We start from the raw sequence: 7,476 nt of genomic DNA on the forward strand, positions 1-7,476 counted from the left end.
GGTAGAAAATTGTGAAAACAGTTGTAATGGTAGTTTTCGGTAGAAAGTGTTCAATTGTTATTACGCAACTAACTTATTGTTGTGTTCCAGTTAAATAGTGTATGAAATATCTTTAGAATACAACTGAAATGAAACAAATCAATAGTTTGATACATATATGTAAGTCACTTATAATAGAAAGGAACAAACAAACTGGGCAAAAAAGAAAATTACACATAACCACATACACTAACAAATGCCACATGTCAAAACACACCAATAATGCAGGATTATGAAACGCTTTACATCCATTTCATTACCTTACCAGAAATCATTTAAATACACACATAAACATGCATCTGTATGACTTGTACTACAGAATCCAGTGCATAATTATCTGTAAATAGCAATCAAACCATGAAAGTGGAATTATATTTTGTAATCAATAACGAAGTTATTTTCAATTCAAAATCAGGTTGGAGAGAATCTGAATCCAAATAAGTCAGATAAATACATGTATAACTGAAAACAAAATTTAGGAAGTTATTTAGAAAAGATGTTCATCATACATGTGCAATATTACTTTGAAACTGAATACTGCGTCATCAACAAGAGTGGAGATTGCTCATTTTTAACATGAAAGTTAGTGCAAGAGGATATACTAATTCAAATATGATGATGAATTAGACTAACATATAAGCATGGATTTACATTTAGCAATTGTAATGATTGTTTGTTATACGTAAATCTAAAAAAAAAAAAAACCAAAAAAAAAAAAAAAAAAGAACCCAAGAGTTTGTACACAGGTACATTAAACGCTGTACTCATCAACTTGTGTGTATTACACTTCTTGTGTAAAAGCTCATATTCATATTGCAAAGGAGACTCATCCGTTTGTCTGAATGAGACATAATACACGTTGCTATTGTTTTAATTTTATAAAACAGTTCTTTATATGAAAATGCTAATAACCTTAGCAAAAAACTATAAGATTCGAAGCTTGTGTAGGAGTTCTAATATGAAAAAAAAAACGTAACAGAAGTGACTCGCAATAAATATGCAAAATTTACAACATGTAAATGTAGCTAAATGAGAATCCCAAACTAGGCACTGAAAAGTTACAAAAGTAATTTTCAAACGGTAATGTTCACACCGCTGTTAGAAATAATGAAGAGGCATCTCACCAAAAAATAAATGCATCTTTTTTATATGAAAAGATCGTTCAGAGAAAACAAAATGTGGGGACAGGGAACAACGACAGTACATCCATGCCCCTCCCCCTTCTTCATCATTTGTACGTTCGGAAATACATGTAACATATGCATGTCATTGTCAATTGTTTGTTTGAAGTACAAAGAAATTGAAAACACGATTACTTTTCATTGTATGTAGCGTGCTGTGGACCGCAAACTATTTCACATTCATGCTTGACACAATGGCAATGTTTATCTAACACTTGTTCTAAACATATGTATTTCAGTATACAGCCCTCGTAAAATTCCACGCCGCATTTTGAATACGTGAAGCCATGGTATTGTCTTCCATAATATAACATAATATAATGTTTTATCTTTTATCTTTTCCTTGCCCCAAGACTATTAGTTTTAGTCTCATTTTTGAAACTAAATTCACGAAATCAAATTTGATTGCGTTGACGATGATTCTGAAGAATATCTTGGTCGTTTAGAAATAATAAAGTAAGCTTAAGTTACACCGTTGCATCCTCTAAATTTCTGCATGACCGACTTACATATATGATCGGGGAAGGTGTAAGCAGTTACGCAATATCATCCTTCTGAGACACCGATCTCTGTCCTTCGCTGTCCAAGCATAATCGTGCACAAATTCTTTCTCGTTCACAATGGACGCGGATCAGTTAATTTTTACTGTGTTGCACACATTTTTGCTGCGTCGGACAAAAATTTTACTGAGTCGGAACAGCAGCCAAAACACACGTGGAAAACCCTCCTGATTCGTGTATAGCTGAATGACGTGGCTTCTAATTATAGATTGCACCATGCACATTGATTTTCCTGGCCTCTAAGCGCCATGCGAAGGTAACAATGCAAAGGCACCCTAGCTAAAACGGTTTCATATACATATTCTTATTCAATTTTAGATTTTGAATCACTTTAATTATTACAGACGCAAACTCAAATGGGAATTTTAACTGAAGAATGACCTGCATCTGTGTCACACTTTCCCCAAGAATGAGGACAAAAACATCACCCTTTTTATACATATTTTATTCACTGTTCATCGAACTGTATTTCCGGGGAAAAAATGCAACTGCAGATATGAATGTTATCCCCGTGCTAGATCGGTTGCAAAATTACGACTACTTTAAACACGACTTGACTACAGCGATGCATAAATTCGCCTATAGGTGGCGATAAACCGGAAACATGATGACGAAAGCAAAATCCAACTAGCGGCAATAAGAGCTCAAGCTACGCTTAGCGCTTAAAAATCACCAACGTATCATGAAACACACTCACATAGGACAGTTACTGGGTTCCATAGATATCTCTTTCTTGTTCAGTAAAGGGTAATGAAGATAATAATGCAAAAGTGAACAGGAGATTAATTTAAGAGCGTTCACATTGATGGCTATTTATACTGGAAAAGTAGTCTGATCAACTCCCACGTTATTTTTAGGGGCATAATCTGTTAGATGACACGACAAGTGAAATTAAGAAACTTCCGGAAAAAGATAACGAATCAATTCCGAACTATTTCTGAAACTTAAGAATTCGGAAATCAGTTTTCCGAAATACTGATATATCTGTGAGCTACAAAGTAATATTCTAACAAGAACAATCATTCAGAAGGAAATCTTAAGAAATACAGTGAAATAATTATTACGTTCTATGATAGATACATGTATATCTGTCTGAAGAGTATTGATTCATTGTTCAGCATTATTTCATACAAAAATGTGTAAGTCAAGGCATCTGTGAACAAGTGAAGATAACTAATGTAAAACTTATATGGTACCAATTTTGATGCACCAGATGCGCATTTCGACAAATAATGTCTCTTCAGTGATGCTCAACCGAAATGTTTGAAATCCGAAATAACTATGAAGTTTTGGAGCTAAATATAGTAAAAAACAGCGTGCCAAAAAAGTGGAGCCAAATTCGTCCTAGGATAAGAGCTATGCATGAGGGAGATAATCCTTAATTTTGAAATGAATTTCTAAATTTTATAACAGCAATTAAATATACATCCGTATTTTCAAGCTAGTAACGAAGTACTTAGCTACTGGGCTGTAGAGACCCTCAGGGACTAACAGTCCACCAACAATACTGTGATCAATCTCATAAATCCTATGATGAATCTATATATTGATATTAATTCAGTAAGGATTGTCTTTAACAGGACGACTCGTAGTCCCTGCTCAGTCAGGAATCATGCCAACTGCACCCCCACAAGGTACTGTAGTAACAAATTCTGGACAACCTACACCCCCAGAAAGTACTGTGATAACAAATTTTGGACAAGCTACACCCCCACAAGGTACTGTGATGACAAATTCTGGACGACTCAGAGGAAACCAGCCACTACAGATACAAATGCTACAAAACACCGACGGGGCGTACATGTAAAACAATCAATCAACTTAATTACAGCTCTTTAGACTTTTATTGTATCAACAGCTTTTTTCATACTTTTCTTTATTGTACGACTGTTACTGAAACTCACTGAATGATGTGTCAACGTGTAAAATTATCATAAGATCACATTTATTTACAAAAATTGTTATAATTATCTAATTATCGTAATTTTATCTTATCATATGCAGTAAATTTATAAGATGGATCAAAAGCGTAAATACATACGACTTTTCAACACTTTACTCCGCCGTGATTCACGATAGATTAAAGATTAAACTTTTTGACATAATATACAGCCGCTTCCTTAATAAAATTGGGAGTCGAAAATACAGTATTCATATCTTGTGATCAGTCATCCAAAACAACATTTGTTAAACATTTCACACGAAAGTACTCTGAAGCTCATATTGAAAAGATGCTAGAGTTACTCATTGACAATATCGAGATAGTCTTTGGAGATCTGGTCTTCCAATATTCTGGGATTGCCTAATGACACAAATTGTGTTCTTTTATTAGATAACCTGTTTTCGTATTCTTTGGCGGCAGAAATTATCCAACCCGTCTACATGAAAAGAAAATAATTCTTGTAGTGGTCTACAACTTACATTTATATACATTGACGACGTTTTATCCATTAACAATATCCACTTTCATACGTACAATGTATGTTCATCCGATATATCCCAGTGAACTCAAAATAAAGTCACCACGGTCTTTCACATCTGCTTCTTATTTGGATATTCTATTAGAAATAGGCGTTTTAAACAGCAAACTAACGACTCACCTTTATGACAAACGGGATGATTTCAGTTTTTCCATCGTCAACTTCCCATATTTGTGTAGTAATATTCCATTATCACCTTATCACTATTAATACGATCAGTAGGAGATGCTTATATTCCGTTTAGGTAACTGGTCCCACTTCTTGTATGTCCACAGTTTCGGATTTGCCCTACTCTAAAAGTCTGTATAGGATTGATAAAATTTATCACTTTTCGTTATCTTCACCCTTTTCATTTTTCTTTTCACTTAAAGTTTTAAAATTGTATCAATTACTTGATTTTGATTGAACGGATGTATTCCATACATGTACCTATGTAAAGGCGCAAATCATCGTGTGTTCAGAGTTGTTTAACAACTTTTGTGCATAATATTGCAAGATCCCCGTTTCGAAATCCTAAGTACTATATATTCTTTTTAATTGTCCTGAAGAGACTGATCGCCCCATACCATTTATGTACTGTACTTCCTTATTCAATTTTACCTGTTATGTCTAAAATTAGATTACTGGCAAATTTTTATCAAATCGTAAATACTTTTAATACAAATGAAAAACAAGATTCCATGGGCCACAAAGCTCACCTGAGTCTCATTAGCCCTGCTATACTTCAGAAAATGATTACCCTTTTCAATCCCATAGCAAATTTTGACCCCATATTATGCCACCAACTAGTCCCATGGAGTTATGATTTTACAAAACCTGAATCCAAACAACGTGGTGATGTTTTAATATTAATAAGATTAACATTGTGGTGCTATTCTGTAGAAGATTATTAAAAAGATTTAGAAGATTCTGCCCCCCTATAGGCATGTATTTTGTAAACTTCGATATTCGATTTTAGTCACAACTTAAACCAAGGGTCCAGGAAAATACACGAGTGAATTAAGACTGCTTGTAAATGTTGTATATTGACATAATGCAGTGTGACCCTGCTACTCTTGAATTTTTTTTTCGAATTGCCTATATATTCCCGACTAAAGCTTTGAATCCCTATTGAAACAAAACCCAAATTCACTACAACTTTAAGATAAAAGGGTTGATTTCAGCTTCTCCATTGTCAACTTCCCATATTTATGTAGTAATCTTCCATTATCACCTGTATATGGTGTTTATATCTCTCAACTAATTCGATACGCAAGGGCTTGTTCTGCGTATGATCAGTTTTTAAATCGAGACAAGCTACTTACAAACAAGTTGGTGTTATGGGAGTTTCAATAGTTTTGTTTACAGTCAGAATTTCGCAGATACTATGGTTGTTATAATGGTCAAACCAATACAACCTCCTTTCAAATGCTGTCTGATGTGATTCATACCAATTGTTGGGCAGTTCTTGGCACATTGATTTTGACTACGGATTACTACACCTACCTGATCAAGATATATGGCTCATTGCCGGCGTGACCTTTCGACAGATGATGCTTACTCCTCCTAGGCACCTGATACCACATCTGGTATGTCCAGGGATCCATGTTTGCTATACAAGGGTAAGAAGAGGAATGCAACAATAAAACACAATTAAATGACAGAATGTCAAATTAAGATCTTATATCTGTAAAATTTTCAAAATAAAACACTATAATTAAGATCGATAGGATTTTTTTTGGCAACGTATTAGAAATCAACGAAAAATTAGGAAGATTTAGAAATTTGCATTATAAAAAACGATCATTGAGAATAAACTTGTTTTGTGTAAACTTAAAAGAGAGGGAAAGTAATTCTTAAAAAGTGGGTTTTCAAACAGTGTTTTTAAAACGCTGATAAAGAAACCCTAAATACACCTCCGGTTTGCAAGTTAATGCATTCATTACATGTACTTTTTAACTAAAACTAATTCATGTCATAAATTATCATTACATGTTACGAAGCAGGCTACTGACAAACAAGTTGATAGTGTAGGGCTTCCAACAGTCTCGTTTAAAATCAGCATTTTGCAAATTCTATGGTCGTTATAACGACATTTGCCAATACAACCTATTATTTGGTCAAATGCTGTCCGATGTGTTTCATACCGATTGTTAGGCCGTTCTTGGCACATTGATTTTGACTGGGGATGACTGATCGAGATGTGGGGCTCACGGCGTATGTGGCCGGTCGACAGGGGATGGTTATTCCTCCTAGGCACCTGATCCCACCTCTGGTATATCCAGGGGTCCGTGTTTGCCCAACTCTCTATTTTGTATTGCTTATAGGAGTTGTGAGATTGATCACTGCTCGTTCTCGTCGCCTTTCATGTTCAAACGATATTTGATAAACATTTCGAACGGATTATCTCATTTTTTATATTGATAAAATAATGAGACCTATTAAAATTATTTGCAATTTAGATAATTGTTTTTGCGTCCTTAAAATGATCATCAACACTTGGATGGATTTCAGCATGTAGTCCAGAGAGAAATTCTTTCCGTGGTTTAAGTTCCTTGTTAAGACAATACATTAAATTATGTTACTAAGGTATGTATACATGTTAGCGTTGATGTTTATTGACAATTGACATACATCAAAACAAATAAGCATTCTGAGAGTATTGTACATGCATAAGCAACACATAACCCCCATTAATTGGCGGATGTAATATTCGAGGTAATGTACATTTGACGTTGTCTGACTTTGATCTGTGACCTAAAACATTGGTACCAAGCCATAATGTTTACTAGTATCGAATTAGTTTGGTGAAAGGCGAAGATAACGAACATCGATCAATCTCATAACTCCCAAAAGGAATACAAAATAAAGAGTTGGACAAACACGGGACCCCAGAACAATACTAGAGGTGGGACCAGGTGCCTTGGAAGAGTAAGCATCTCCTGTTGACTAGTCGCATCCGCTGTGTGCAATATGTCTTGATCAGGTAAACGTAGTAATCCGTAGTCAGAATTAGCCTGCCATGAACGGCTTAACAATCGGTATGAAACATGTCAAACAGCATTCGACCCAATGATAGGTTATATGGGCTGATGTTTCGTTGTTCATAGAGTTGACCCATGTACAGTGTAGTTTTTATCATGGATGAAATGGTCTTAGAACTCTATCATAATTTTTAGACTCAATTCATAAACAAGTAGCATATATTTTAAATGTCACACAATAAATTTGGGTCTG

The sequence above is a fragment of the Ostrea edulis genome, chromosome 7, assembly GCF_947568905.1.
Source record: "Ostrea edulis chromosome 7, xbOstEdul1.1, whole genome shotgun sequence".
Lineage (NCBI taxonomy): Eukaryota > Metazoa > Mollusca > Bivalvia > Ostreida > Ostreidae > Ostrea > Ostrea edulis.